The sequence below is a fragment of the Biomphalaria glabrata genome, chromosome 2 (genome assembly GCF_947242115.1).
Source record: "Biomphalaria glabrata chromosome 2, xgBioGlab47.1, whole genome shotgun sequence".
Classification (NCBI taxonomy): Eukaryota; Metazoa; Mollusca; class Gastropoda; family Planorbidae; genus Biomphalaria; species Biomphalaria glabrata.
In genome coordinates, this window is record NC_074712.1 from 39,882,758 (window position 1) to 39,899,443 (window position 16,686).

The 16,686-nt window shown below is 37.8% G+C and overlaps 1 protein-coding gene across 2 annotated transcripts in view; it reads left to right on the top strand.

Moving 5' to 3' along the window:
- The first annotated feature begins 4,985 nt into the window (after window positions 1–4,985).
- Window positions 4,986–16,686, top strand: part of LOC129924597 (uncharacterized) — a 132,992-nt gene continuing 121,291 nt past the window's right edge. The window contains exon 1 of one of the 2 annotated variants that reach the window (XM_056020498.1): window positions 4,986–5,682. The gene's annotated coding sequence lies outside the window, so the exon portion shown is untranslated. The remainder of the gene's footprint in view (window positions 5,683–16,686) is intronic. The other variant, XM_056020501.1, reaches the window with a different exon arrangement.

Sequence of the window (16,686 nt, forward strand, 5' to 3'; positions counted from 1 at the left end):
CCATGTTTATCATGTTAACATGACAGAAGATCGAAAGGATCTAGATCTAGATCTAATTTTTTAAACTACACTTTGCACAGATAGTTTTTTTACTTTCACACATGAAAATCACAAAATATAGTCTATTGATTTTATTAATTAATAATATTAAGCTTTAAATTTGTCTTTAAAAAGTTAAAAAGCATTTTTACATAAATTCGTTCTGTTGTAACCCAGCCTTGCACCAGTGCTTGAGGTGCGCACCAGCGCACTAGTGAACGAAAACAAGAAGGACTGTTGGGAAGCCGGCTAGAAGTCATGGGAGTTTGAACAGTCTGGTGCTGAGTGCTGTCCTGTGTGATACTAGGAAACTGTTTGGGAGACCTGGAGCGACACTGGGAAGTGTGTCGGTGGTCTGTTCTGTGTTCTGGTATAAAGTAGGACCCTTAGAACTTAGACATATTACTCCCTGTGACTTTATAGCAGAAGTCCAAGTCTAACTAGTTACTATTACCCGTACCATTTGTCGATGCTTCATTTGCATTTATCATAAATAAATACATCGTTTACTCTTGTCAACCTGTCTTTCGTTGAGTGCCTGCCTTAGAGAGTTACAACAGTTCCTTATATCTGCGAATTTAGAAGTACTGACTTACTTTATAATCCCATTCATCTATCGAAGCCGACATCTAAGTCTAGACAGTCTAGATCTGTGACTTGGTATGCACTGCCCATAGGTTGCCACGTTATAGGTCAGTGTTCAGGCCTTCTACGACGATTGGTCTCGGATTAATCGTTTGTGTGTGTGCTCTATTTTTTTTTTAAAGTCTATCCAAATAGAGTCAATCTGGAGGACAAATCTTCCTTTTTGATGAAATATAATAATTTTTTTTAACATTCACCCAATCTTTTCTTTTCTTTTTCTATTTTTTTAGCGCCCCCCCCCCCGAAAGGGGAAAAGACGCTATTAGTTTTGTGTGGCCTGTCTGTCCGTCCGTACGTCTGTCTGTCCGTCCGTTCCGTTTAGATCTCAGAAACTAGAATAAAAAATGAAAATCGGACATCATGGTATTTTAGATCACTCAAAGTTCTGATGCAACGGCTACTTTTTTCTATTCCGAAAGTGAGCCTTCTAAATGTAAAATTATTTATGCAAGCAGATTTTTCAAAACAATACACCACTTTTCAATGAAAAACTTCGGGGGAGGTAAGACTTTTAAAAAGGTCACAAAAGTCTTCATTAATTAATCAAGCTCCATTTATAGATTCGCGCATTGGTACAAAAAAAATTGCATCTAAGGTCACAATGGAAAAAGTATGAAAGGATCATTATAAAATAGATTTTCCATTTAATAACTAACTCATGAAATAAAATACTGATTCAAATGTTGTTTTAAAAAATAATTTTAATACGAAATTCGTTTAAGTTCAAAGTTTACAAAAAAAATGAACTACTTACTTTTATAGCGCTTAGTTTTGCAAATCCTCATTATAGGAGCCTACACTTGACAGTCTAAATAAGACTAAATACAGCCCAGATCTAGATATAGTTATAATATATATATCATGGGCGTAGCAGGATTTTTTTTCGGGGGGGGGGGGGTTTGGGGCTGGACTCCGCGGAAAAAAATTATATATATATGTGTGTGTTTGTGTATGTACATAATTAATCTTTATTACATTCTGACCCTTTCGGAAGACGTTTATTGTGCCCTAGAATAGGTTCTTCCTGGAATTAGTGGAAAACTTGTTGACTCCCCGCCCTTGCTAGCAAGGGGGTCTAGGGGAGCTCGCAGCGCTCCCCCAGCGCGGGGCGAAGCCCTGCCGCCAAGCACTATTTCTGGTATTGAAAGCCAACAAAATGCATATTCTGAGGTATCTACAGTGCATTATCTTGCTATTAAAAATTTTTATTTCAAAAACCTAATGTGCTATTCTTACTGGCTTAAACCCTCTCTCGCCGTTCGGCGCATTTTCCGGCAAGCTGTTTCCGCAACTCTTATTATGCGTAATTCATTTTGTCGGAGAACATGTCCCGCAAAGCCTCATGCGACGCTCTGTCACAACCTTACTAAGGGTTCGACTCCCAGTTCGTCATATGATTTATTTGATCTCTATAACTGACTCCTAAAATCTGTCTTAGCCATCTTTGTTAAGCCACATTTAGTGTTTTTCAATTTCGGCAGAAGACTATTCACACTTTATTAATGGAGCCCAAGTCACTGGTAGAAATTTTTAACCTCTCTTGGCTACGCTCTTGGAATTACATGCCTGTATTTCGCTTTCGATTTTATATCGAAAAGGAAAGTTTTATCGTCAAAATCATCTGTTCAGGCGTTTTAAACTAAAAAATCTCTGGAGTTTTTTGTTGTTTTTTTAAATTCAAAACCCCATTTAGCTACGATCATAGAATTTGGTGACTGTAGTTTTCTTTAAAAAAAAATTGAGAGAGGTTTCCAACTCAAAACGCTCTGTAGGAGAATTTTAAACACCAAAACCATCTGGACGGGTTTTAAACTTTAAAAAAAAAAAGCCATCTGGAGGAAGGGGATTTAAACTCAAACCCCCTTTGGCTACGCTCATAGCATTTTGAGTGCGTAATTTGCTTTTTTTTTAATATAGAAGAGGTAGTTTTCAGCTTCAAACCCCGCTGGCAGGGGGTTTTAAACTCAAACCCCCTTTGGCTACGCTCATAGATTTTATAGTGTGTAATTTGATTTTTTTTTATATTGAATAGGTACTTTTTAGCTTCAAACCCCAACTGGAGGGGTGGAGTTAAACTCAAAACCCTTTTGGCTACGCTCATAGAATTGTGAGTGTGTAATTTGCTTTTTTTTTGTATTGAGAGGGGGTTTATCGTAATTTTTGGAGGCTGTTTTAAAGCTAAAATCTTCCTTAGCTGTTTTCTTGGAATTTGGAATTGTCGTTTGCATTTTTTTAGTTTTGTTTATAGAAGAGGGGGATTTAACTGCAAAACCCCTGGTAGGGGGTTTTAAACTCAAAACCCCTTTAGGGTTTTTAAAACTCAAAGCACCTGGTAGGGGGTTTTAAACTTAAAACCCCCTGGTAGAGGGATTCGTATCTTATAACCCCCTGATAGGGTTTTTTAAAAACTCAAAACCCCCTGGTAGGGGGGGGGGTTAAACTCAAAAGCCCCTGGTAGATGGTTTTTAACTCAAAACCCCCTCGTCTGTGCTGTGGTAAGCGATGATTTAGTATTAAAATCTCACCTAAAATAAACAAAATGAAAGCAGAAATCAGTCACTGAACTCCGTCCCCCCCGCCCCCCCCCCCCTGGCTACGCCCATGATATATATATATATATATATATATATATATATATATATATATATATATAGATATATAGATAGATAGATAGATAGATAGATAGATAGATAGATAGATAGATAGATAGATAGATAGATAGATAGATAGATAGGTATATATATATATAGAGAGAGAGATGTGTATAGACATATATAGATAGATAGATATAGATAGATAGATAGATAGATAGATAGATAGATAGATAGATAGATAGATATTATAAATGTATTAATACTTTGAACAAAATTTGAATCATTCAGACAATTAACTTATCTTTTGACAGCTTAGGGGTGCAGATTTATTTATTATGTAAATAGTATATAGTATCACATTATGAAATGAATCGGATACGAACAGCATAGTACACCTTTACCCGGTAACAGAAGGCCTACTATTCATGATCATAACATTGACATAGGTCAAGCAATTGTAAGATTAAACGTGTACATTCATACGTTCTAGTAGGTACCTAAAGTACTAAAGTAGGTCAAGAATTATTTTTTTCGTGTTGCCAATTTATCTCATTTTGTAAGAAAAATAAATCTTTTTAGTTTCTCTTTATTACATGTAACATGTTAATAATTTTGAATGTATGGATAAGGTTAATAATTATTTTTTAAGAAAATATAAGTGTACGCTAAATGAATACATGGAGATGCTGTGGCTGAGGGGTAAAGAACTTGGAACCGGAATCCTGTGTTCGAAGCCTGGTAAAGACTCTAGGTGGATCACTTGAGGGGCCGATTTAGAGTTTGTGTTTCCACACAAACTGTCTGTGTAACCTTTTTTTTTTTTACATTGTTGTAGTTTGATTAAAAATCTCAAAATTTCAATAGAAAGACTAACTTGAGACATTTGTATTTAAAGTGTGAATTTTTCTACATTTTCTCAAATCTAGCATCGTAGTTTACTTAAGTAAACCAATCTAGTAGGTCTACAGTTGTCTAGCTTGATATTCATGTGTAGTCTATCTAGCCAGTAGGCTTGTAATCTATTGTTATTTAGTTTAGTAGTCCCAAAAAATCATTTAGTATAGTACCCTAGCACATTTGACTATTCGAGAAGTCTATTTTTTCTTGTGTTGTTTTTTGGTATCTGTTATAGAAGTCTAGTTTAGTAATTTAATATATTTTTCTAGCAAAGTATGATAGTAGCGTAACATAGAAGTTCAGTTAGGCGTGGTAATTATCATAGTAAATAGATACTAAAGAGTAGAAAATGTGCTGTACAGTTTCTCATCCAAATATTTATCAGAGAATTCAATTCTAATACAATGTTGAATGAACGAATCTATTTGAAATAATTTTATAAAAAGCTGAATTGTAGAATACAGAAAATTAGTAATACATTCATTTATCGAACCAGTAGCGAAGTGTAGTGCAGGTCACATCTGTCTAATGTACATTTTTTTTTAAACAAAAAGGTAGCTGCCCATTTTTTATGTTGATGTTTGAATTTATTCATTGAAGACCTAAACACATCAATGAACCAATGGCCAATTGCACCACACCCCCCCCTCTCTCTCTCTTCTCATACTCTGCGTCCTCCCTCCCCTCCCCGCGCCACCCTGTCCCCACACGCCATCGTGTCCCGCACGCGAACATCTACAGGAGACAGGCCGGCAGTTTCGATCAATTTTTACCCACCAGCTTCCCCCTCCCCTCCCTTCCAACCCCCTCGTGCCCTTGGCTGGCCACCGCACACTATCATCAAGCAAGTCAATTATTGGTATGTTTTGTGTGTGAGCTCTAGGCCGGAATGTTGCCTGCCCCAGTCGGGCCTGAACTAACACCAAGCCACTCGTGGACGCTCTGCTGGCCTGGGTCCTGAGGAACATGTGACCTCAGACCTGAACGACTCAACATTTCGCAATTAAGAAAACAGCAGCAAGCTGGTACATGAGGAGACAACCTAGCATGTGTTAAGCGCAGGTCTTCCAGAGAAAACTTTATTTAGAGTAAATGCATTAACGCATAGATGAAGTTTTGTTAAGTTTGATACAGTCGAATACAAGCGGTCAGTCGGGATATTCCTTACAGTTGTCAGCAAACCGTGTGTACTCTAAACTAGTTATCTGAGTGGAATCAAGCCAAAACTTAAAATCTTTATATCTTTAAATATATGCAGAAGACTCTTAATTAATGTAGTCGCCGTTTAATCAACAAGCGCGCACAGTTTCAGAAAGAACGTGTTCGTTGATCTTGGTCTTGATCTTGTGGATATTTTTATCAGTTTCTTTCGATCTGCCACGTTTAGAAATATTTTTGTTGGTGAAGGAATAAACTCAATTTTCTTCATTTCGAAATAGCTTTGGAGTTTTAATTGACATTTTTGAACTTGTGTTCGTCTTGGATAAAGGATTTGTTTTATTTTCAGGTAAGTGGAAACATCTTTTTTTTTCTACTTTCTCTTCCTGTTCATTTGGTTATCGCAAGTTATGTCCCATGTTCTAGCCACGTGATCATGAACATATCTGACCTCAAGATGTGGTGGCTAGGATAGATCTCCTAGTAAAGGGGGAGAGAAAGCTATGATTCGATTTGATATGTTGTAATTTGTTTGGGGCAAAGACGAAAGCGACGTTAATGCATGACTTTAGATACAGCTCAAGTAAAGAAGAGAAGGAACAGACAAGTTCTGGGGTAGACAAAGCGGTTCTAAATCTGTGACCAGTGAACCCCACTATTAGGGTTTCTGAAATTCAAAGTGGATAGCTTTGGATTTAGATTTTAGCTCATGCTCCTTTATATCTAATTGTCTTAGAATTCTATTGACATTCATGTGTCCTAACAACTAAAAGTTTGACAGTCTGTAAGCTCTTTGTTGTAAATTTGAATTTTTTTTATTTAGATGATAGAATATAGGGCTACATATATATATATATATACCGGCTACAAATGTAAACTAATTTTTATTGCTAGTTGCCGCTTGTGAAATACTTTCACTATATATGTGTTAAATACATCAGCAATCTCTGAGTTAAATACATCAGCAATCTCTGAGTTAAATACATCAGCAATCTCTGAGTTAAATACATCAGCTATCTCTGAGTTAAATACATCAGCTATCTCTGAGTTAAATACATCAGCAATCTCTGAGTTAAATACATCAGCAATCTCTGAGTTAAATACATCAGCTATCTCTGAGTTAAATACATCAGCAATCTCTGAGTTAAATACATCAGCAATCTCTGAGTTAAATACATCAGCAATCTCTGAGTTAAATACATCAGCAATCTCTGAGTTAAATACATCAGCAATCTCTGAGTTAAATACATCAGCTATCTCTGAGTTAAATACATCACCTATCTCTGAGTTAAATACTTCAGCTATCTCTGAGTTAAATACTTCAGCTATCTCTGAGTTAAATACATCAGCTATCTCTGAGTTAAATACATCAGCTATCTCTGAGTTAAATACATCAGCTATCTCTGAGTTAAATACATCAGCTATCTCTGAGTTAAATACATCAGCTATCTCTGAGTTAAATACATCAGCTATCTCTGAGTTAAATACATCAGCTATCTCTGAGTTAAATACATCAGCTATCTCTGAGTTAAATACATCAGCTATCTCTGAGTTAAATACATCAGCTATCTTTGAGTTAAATACATCAGCTATCTCTGAGTTAAATACATCAGCTATCTCTGAGTTAAATACATCAGCTATCTCTGAGTTAAATACATCAGCTATCTCTGAGTTAAAAACATCAGCTATCTCTGAGTTAAATACATCAGCTATCTCTGAGTTAAATACATCAGCTCTCTGTGGCATTTTACGTCTCGAGAGACGATCTTTTCCCTTTGCAACTTCTTGTGTGACTAAAGAGGCCAATCCTTGATACACAGCTGCGATCGCAGGTTGGGCATATATAATCACCAGGCGCCGTTGCATTTTCACCCTTCTTTCTGCTTCTGTTGTGTATGACATCTGCAATCTGTGACCCTTCCTTTATGCTCTCTCTCCATGTGGATCTGTCCAGTGCCACCTCTTCCCAGTTGCCAGTGTCGATTTTGAAGAGCTTCATGTCGCGTTTGCATACATCCGTATAACGTAAGAGTGGGCGACCAGGGGCTCTCCTGCCTTCTATTAGATCGCCATTCAGGATGTCCTGTGGAAGTCGACCTACTGGCATTCTACGAACGTGGCCAAGCCAGCCAAGGCGTCTGATGCTGATAACAGAGCGGATGTCCTGGCATCCTGCTCTATGTAGCACTTCCTCATTGGTTATCTTATCTTGCCACCTAATTTTAAAGATCCGCCTTAGGCATCGGAGGTGAAAGACATTCAGCTTTTTTTCCTGCCCTGAGTAGGTTTACCATGAGCAAGGTGCTCAGCACACAGGTCCGGTAGACTAGGGCTTTAGTAGTGCTAGTCAGCAATATGTTGTCCCAGACTCTTTTCTGCAACCGTGACATGGTGGCCATTGCCTTGGCTATCCTGTTGTTTGTCTTTATCCAGTAGAGTGTAGTTGGATATGATGGAGCCGAGGTAACAAAAGTGATCAACAATTTCTAGTGGTTGGCCATTAATGCTTACTTGAGGTGCAGTGTTTGTGTTTTGGACAAGTATCTTAGTCTTGCTTTGACTGATGTTTAAGCCGAACTTCTGGCAAGCAGTAGATGGTTTGTCAACCATGGACTGTAGCTGAATATCAGAATCAGCCACAATAGCTGCATCATCAGCATACAGGAGTTCCCTGACGAGATGCTTCCTAACCTTGGTTTTTGCCCGCAGCCTTGATACATTAAATAGTTTTCCAGAGGATCTTGTATGGAGAAACACACCTTCGTTTATGTCGCTGTACGCATAGTGCAGTAGACAGGAGAAGAATATGCCAAACAGAGTAGGTGCGAGCACACATCCCTGCTTGACACCACTGCAAACCTCAAAAGGTGCTGATTGGGCTCCATTGAATTTGACAGTACATTTAGTTTCCTCGTGAAAACACTCAATTAACTTCAGTAGTTTTGGATGGCAACCTATTTTCCTCAGGAGTTTGAAAAGGCCACTTCTGCTGACCATGTCAAAAGCTTTAGTCAGATCAACAAAAACGATGTAAAGGGGTCTGTCTCTCTCTCTGAATTTCTCCTGCAGTAGTCGTAGAGAAGATATCATGTCTATAGTGGACCTACCACTCCTGAATCCACACTGAGACTCTGGGTAGACTCTAGAAGCTATCACTTGCAGCCTGGATAGTGCCACTCTAGCAAAGATTTTGCCCACTATACTGAGGAGAGAGATACCCCTATAGTTGTTGCAGTCACTCCGATTCCCTTTGTTCTTGTATATTGTGACTATAGTCTGTTTCCCAACAGCGGCAGAGGAGAATATAGTGTCTAAGCCTGCCCCCCTTCTATCCAAATCAGGAGAAAAAATTACAGATCAAACCAAGCAGCTAGAACGATGGACAGAACACTACCTCGAAGTCTATGCCACACAGAATACAATAGACGATGTCACCCTGGCTTCTCTACCAGATCTTCCAGTATTGGAATGCCTAGATGAGCTTCCGAGCCTTAGTAACCTCAAAAAAGTAATTAACTGCTTAAAAAATAGAAAATCTCCTGGGAGCGATGGTATCCCAGTGGAAGTAGTGAAAGTCAACGAATCACTCCTGCTCCCTGAACTACATCAGCTATCTCTGAGTTAAATACACCAAGAATGTCCGTGATTATATCATCACGTATGCTGATTATAAACAAATTATTGGGTAGGGTAAATAATGGACATATTGAATTTATACGTTTGAGTTTTTTGTGTGTATGTTTGTGTCTGTCTGTGTATGTCTGTGTGTTTCTGTATCTGTCTGTGTTTTTCTGTTTGTGATGTTCAAATATTTCAATATTTTAAAAAATCTGTTCATAAATTCAGAGAACTCTCTCCTTCTGTTCTTTGTAAGGTCACACTAACCGGACTACTGAAATTCTTTGTCTCATTGGTTCATTGATGCTTAAAATAAACAAATTCTATTTTCTCAGTAACACTCTTTAGTGCATAGACTTGTTTGTACCAAAAATCTTTTTATTTTTTCTATATTACATAATGTTTAAAGTAATCAATAACAAAATTGTATTTGCCATTGAAAGTGCGTATGAAAAGGAAGAAACATTTTAAAGGAACAAGTGTGAGGAATATAATGTTCATTGATTTTGGATTGCTAAAATATTGAATACAATATCCGTGTGCCATGCAGGTGTCTTAGTTCCAGTTTCTCTTGACCAACAGGTCTCTCTCAGCGCCCTCACCAATGTCAATTACCCCTGCCTCCCTACATCCCACTCTCCCTCCTTCTCTCTCTCTCTCTGTTACATGCACACACCAAGACCAATGAATTTTTAAACTGTATCTTTATCTTCTAAGTCGTTCTATACACTCTTGTATCCGTTGTGTTGATCCAGAAATCAATGACATAAAGCTATAATTGGAATCCTCCATAAACTCAAAGAGTGTGTTTGGCTATATAGAGACATGTCAACGATGTGACATGCTCTCTGCTTTAGAGCAACACAAGAAAGTGTCGCCTCAATTTTCTAGGATTGTTTGTACATTTAATGACATCAACCAACAAAAAATGTTTTTGTTGTATAATCAGATATTGTTTCATACCCTGAACTGTTTATTTTCTATTATTTTTGTTCATAACTAATTGATTTTTAGTGTCACTATGGGGGATTTTCATAACAAGCACAGAATTTTTTTTACAAAGCTTATATTAACTCTGTCTGTCTGGTCAAAAGTTTGTATACTATTTCTCCCACACCCAATTTCGGATTAAACTGAAATTGTGCATAATTATTTCTTTCACCTGACAAAACAAGAATCAATAAAAAAATTTTTTAACCAGTTTGTTAATGAACTATTGGTAATTAATCATTTTGTTTGGTATTTTGGAGAAGGGAAAGAAATTGTACTTGGCTAATGTGGTTGACTCATTCAACTGATAAGTTGAATAAGCCCTCTTTATACTTTGTAGAGAGAAAAGTTTGAAACTAACAATAGATAACTATACAACCTTCTATTTTCATAAGCACTTCCTTGGCAGGTGGTTAGTGTATTGATTTGAGAAGGCTTGAGGAGTTTTTAGCCCTCGAGTTCTAAGTGAAGTCGTTCATTTTGTTTAAATAAATGCATTTAAGAAGCGATCAGGGAAACATTCAACCAGCCCCCTTTTCCCAACTGGTCCAGACGAGGGATAGGATCGTAGTGTAATGAGAAAGCTAAAAGCATGAAATTGCGCTAAAATATAATTAGTAAAAAATATTTGCAATCACACAGATGTATTATTGTTAGTCTAGATCTATCACAAATTTATTTATATATATATATATCATTTAGTTTGCAGAACACCCCACGTATTGACATTTTTTGAACGGTCCTCAAAAGGAAAAAAAAAAGCCACTCATAGATCACAGAAACTAGAAAAGATATTGAAAATTCGATATAACGATATTTTAGATCTTGCATAGTTCTTGTGCAACTGCTAGTGCTTAATTTTTTTAAATTGTATATGCAACCTTTTTTTTCATTCAATATAGGCCTACACCACTTTTTTAATAAAAAAAAAATTTGGGGAGGTAAGTTTTTATAATAGGTTAATCGTCATGTTGTGTACGAGTTCTATTCCTGACTTGACAACAGATTTATATATTTGTTAAAATTACTTTTGTAAAGACAGCACAGCCGGGAAACCTTCTCCCAGGTCACCTACACACACACACAGACCTACACACTCACAGACCTACACACACACAGACCTACACACACACAGACCTACACACACACAGACCTACACACACACACCTACACACACACAGACCTACACACACACAGACCTACACACACAGACCTACACACACACAGACCTACACACACACAGACCTACACACACACAGACCTACACACACACAGACCTACACACACAGACCTACACACACACAGACCAACACACACACACCTACACACACAGACCTACACACACACAGACCTACACACACACACCTACACACACACAGACCTACACACACAGACCTACACACACACAGACCTACACACACACAGACCTACACACACACAGACCTACACACACACACACACCTACACACACACACACCTACACACACACAGACCTACACACACACAGACCAACACATACACAGACCTACACACACACAGACCTACACACACACAGACCAACACATACACACACGCACTGGAACATTGCTATTAATATGAACGACGCGCTGCACAAAAGGCAATTAGAAAAAAAAAAAAGGTACGAACCAAATATTTCAACACACCAGATTTATTTACTGTATGGCAAGGTCCAGTAGAAGCGGACATATTTAGTTTATAAGGTCCACAATTAATTACACAGTGCTCCATGCAGTGGCGTGCCTATTCGTTATTCCCCCAAAAGTCTTAACTATTTTTTTCCCTAAGCTTTTTGTCTTGTAGTAGATTTTTTTTTATATTTACTTGGCAACCCTGAACTTTCAATATTGCGTCCTTGACATTGTAAAGTTGTCCATTTATTTTAAACTCTCTAAATCTTACTCTTGTCATGTTTCTGACGTATTTCTTTAGGTTCCAATCTCGCATCGACATTTCTCCATATCGCGTTCTTTTTTTTTTTTTTTTAATCTACAAAGCTTCTATTAACTCCCTCTGTCTGTCTGTGAGTTGATAGTCTGTTAAAAAGTTTCGACATGTTTTTTATCCTATTTACCATTCTCGGATCAAGCTGAAATTTTGCATAATTATTCTTTGTCGATGACAATACACGAATCAATCCAAAAATTAACCAATTAGTAAATCATTAAATAATAATTATTTAATTTTGTTTTATATAGCAGACATGGACCTAAACCCTGGCAGTAATTAGCGGTTCTTTCTCTTACATAAGCTTTTTTCTTTTGCTGGTTTAAAAGATGTATTTCGGGTGTAGACCAGATTGTAAAACATCAAAATGTAAAAAACAGTTCAGATTAATGTTCAGATTAATGTTCAGATTAATGTTCAGATTAATAATAATAAGGCTTGTCTTCAAGTCCAAAGATGAATGAGGAATACAGTATTTCCCGTGGCTACGCAGCTCCAGCTGTGACCTACATATTTTGTTCAGATTAATGTGCTTAAATAATCATGAAATCTCCCGACTATATTTCACAATTAGTCTATGTGCTACCCATTAATCAGTTTCGCAATGCAAAAACTCCAATCTATTTTTTTTTTGTTTTTTTTTTTTTGCAGTGGCGTAGCTAGAAGTTTTTTATCATTTGGGGGACTGGGGGCCGACCTCTTTGACCCCTGCATTATGCGTAATATTTAATATTTAATGTAAAAAAAAAACACTCATTGTGGGGCGCCATTAAGTTGGGGCCCAGGGATGTTTTTATTCTCCCCCTCGCTCCCCCACCCTAGCTACGCCTCTGTTGTTTTTTTGTATTCTGCTGAATCGTTGAGTCACCCTGATAGGGTTAAAGCACAAACAGAAAGTAATAACTGAATCTGCCACCCAACATAAGCACACATTTGGATGACAGTGTTACATGCATTTAGGTATAATGGAGAAAGCCGCCTCCTAATGCTGCATTCGGGGGGGGGGGTGGAAGGGAGGTATGCTGGAAATTTGCAATGACTATTGAGACTCGGTTGGGAGGCGGGGGGGGGGGGGGAGACAGAGGGTTGGACACTAGCCAGGACTGTGGGCTATGGACTGGGCCATTGTGGGATAGAGGGAAGCTATTTATTCGTGTAAGCGTTTATCCGTGTATATCATTTGGTACTTCGCTCGTACAATGGAAAATGTTGCATTGAAAGAGAGAGACAGAGAGAGAGAGAGAGAGTGAGAAAGAGAGAGAGAGAGAGAGAGAGAGAGAGAGAGAGAGAGAGAAAGGGGGAAAAAATAGCGAGTGCGAAAGAGAAACTCCAATGAAGCTAATGGCAGAAATAATGACCTAGAGAAATATTCGAAAATGGCAGACATTAAGCATACTTAAAAAAAGAGCTTAAATTAGAGTAAGAACTGCACATTTACAGCCATATATATATATATATATATATATATATATATATATATCTCAACACTGAAAGATTTATTTCCCCTTTGCTATATCAAGCAAAATTAATTTATTACCAATATTTAATTTCATAGTTGGTTAGCATTTTAATTAATTCATGTTTGTGTTAAGAACTATGAAGAATTGTGTAAAGTTTCAACTTGACCCAAGAATGGAAAGTGGGAGGAATGACGTGCTCAAAGTTTGTACCAGACAGACACAGGGAGTTGTTTTAAGCCTTAGTAAAAGAAAAACACTTTATGATATTACAGATACAAAAAATACTTAATTCAATTACTAGATCATTTTATTATTAGACAATTTCATTATTAGACTATTTTATTATTAAACCATTTTATTATTAGTTTATTATTAGATCATTTTACCACTATACCATTTTAATAACTAGTCTCCATTGGCCTCCTTCAGTCGTAGGATAACTATGGTTCATCTCGCACACTTCCTCTTGTGGCTGTGGAGCCCTATTTTGGAGAGACACTCCCGTCCACAAATATCGCAGGTTAAGGTGGCTTTTGCTTTGGTGCTGGCAATTTTTCGCATTTTCCGTTTTTCTTCCAGGGCTGAGGCCCATGTTCTTTCGCTATCCATAGCTTTCTTGGTCACTGTCTCTCTCCATCTGGTGCGGTCTAGAGCTATGTCTTCCCAATGGTCAGTATTGATGTTTACTGATTTGCGGTCCCGTTTTATTACATCTATGTAACGGAGGTGGGGACGACCAGTTTTTCTTGAGCCAGTCGCAAGTTGTCCATAGAGAATGACTTTCGGGATGCGTTTGTCCTCCATCCGGCGAACATGTCCAAGCCAGAACAAGCGGCGTTGTCTGAGGGCTGTAAAGATGCTGGGAATACCTTTTCGTGCAAGGATCTCAATATTGCACACTTTTTCTTTCCAAGTGATTTTCAAGATCCTACGTAGACATTGCAAATGAAATGAGTTTAATTGTCTCTCTTGCTTTGCGTAGGTGGTCCATGATTCACTACTACACAGTAGTGTACTTATTACGCATGCCTTGTAGACTTCCATTTTGGTCACTGTAGTGAGCTTCTGGTTTTCCCAAACTTTTGACCTGAGTCTAGCAAAGGTCGAGGCAGCCTTCCCTATGCGTTTTTTTTAATCTCCTCTTCTAGAGACAGGTCATCTTGAATTGTGGATCCCAGATAGCAGAATTCATTTACGGCGTCCAGCTTGTTATCGTCTATGAGGATGGAGGGTGGTGCTGTAGCTGGTCGTCCCATAACATTTGTTGTCTTCGTGCTATTTGTTAAGCCATACTCCTTACAGGCCAGAGAGAAGCGGGACATTAGTAATGGAAGTTCCTCTTGTGAGTGTGCCATCACCGCTGCGTCGTCTGCGAAGAGCTTATCTCTTATAAGGGTTGTTCTGGTTTTAGTATTTGCCCTCAGTCTAGCAACATTTAGAAGTTTGCCGTCGAATCTGGAATGCAGATATATGCCTTCGGTGGATTTGTCAAACGCGTGGTGGATTAGCATTGAGAAGAGTATTCCAAAGAAGGTTGGGGCCAGGACACATCCTTGTTTGACTCCGCTGTTTATACTGAAACTTTCGGAGCAGGTGCCGTTGAACTGCACTGTACCCATCATATTTTGGTAGAAAGAGACAATAATATTTAGCAGCTTGGGTGGACAGCCTTTTAACTGTAAGATTTTAAAGAGACATTCTCTGCTGACTAGATCAAAAACCTTTATCAGGTCGATGAATGCGATGTACACAGGCATTCTTTGCTCACTGCACTTTTCCTGAAGTTGACGGATGGAGAAAATCATGTCAATTGTAGATCTCCCTGAGCGAAAGCCGCACTGTGATTCTGGATAGACTCGATCAGCAAGTTTTTGTAGCCTGGGGAGTATCACTCTATTACTAGTCTATTTTATTACTAAGCCATTGTATTATTAGAAAATTTTACAACTAGACAATTTTATTACTAGACCCTACCTAGATCTATTTATTTCTGGATCTTTTTATTACTGAACTATTTCATGACTTGACCATTTCATTAATAGTTATTTTTTTGTTGTTGTTTTTTTGTTACTAAACTCTTTTAGTACTAAATCATTTTATTTTTGACACACCGTCTTCTCTTTATTATCTAGTTATTTTAAAATAAGGAAACTCAACAACAAAGTTACAACAACCAAAATGAAAAAAAAAAACAGTCTGTAATGTTAAAATATCAATACAACATATTTTTTTTCATTTGCATCTGCAATACATCTCATCAATGTAAACAGTTAGGTTTCATTAACAAGCGATAATATAAGCATGATAATATTGTGAAGCATACACACACACACACATACATACATACATACATACATACATACATACATACATACATACATACATACATACATACATACATACATATATACATACATACATATATATGCACTGGGTACGTATCCCGTATGGGAGGCGAACGTATGTCTAAGGCAGTCTTTTTTGGTGAGATAAAAGGTGGTCTACGTAACAGAGCTGACATAGAAAAGAGCACCTGGTTGTATGCGTCCTCAGAACGAGACAGCTGGAGCTCACTCACAAAGACCGCGAGATACACATTTGAGACCAAAAGAAAATCCACTGTCGAAGACAAACGCAGACGGCGAAAAGAAAATCGAAATTGAACACCTGCGGACAATGGTTATGCTTGCCCTGGAAGTGGCAAAATATGTAGGTCACAGCTGGGGCTGCTCAGCCAAGGGAAATACTGCAATCCTCACAAATCTTCGGACTCGAAGACAAGCCTTATTATTATTATTATATCTACAAGTAATTATCTTCTATTAATTATAAGTCTGCGATTAATTTGTGAGTGCAACCTGTGACCCCCTCCAAAGGGACGGATCTAGGGGAGAAATAAAATTACTCCAGTCCTTCAGCTCGTTAAAAGCAATGACTACTAGGTGATAGCTAAGAAAGTCAAAGTTACATGTATAGGGCCTATCTTACACTGCTCAGTTTAAGGAACATTTTGTTTTAATAGGGGCCAAAATAGGGTTCAGTCACCATTATCATAGTTTTTATTACTATTGTATGTCATAAACAGCTTAGGGTCACCTAAATGGAGATAGTTGGGGGGGGAGGGGGCGATAAAAACTAGGGATTGTTAATTAGAATTTGACTCTATAGCAAATTTGTTTGCTGAGCGCCTAGAGACAGCACGGAAACCTCCCTGGTACCCCTGCCCACACTTTTCTTTTCATGTCCAGAAAGAGGTTGAACCATAGTCCACAAGGCAGGATATAGGAACAGGGAAGACATGCTCTGCTACAATAATAATA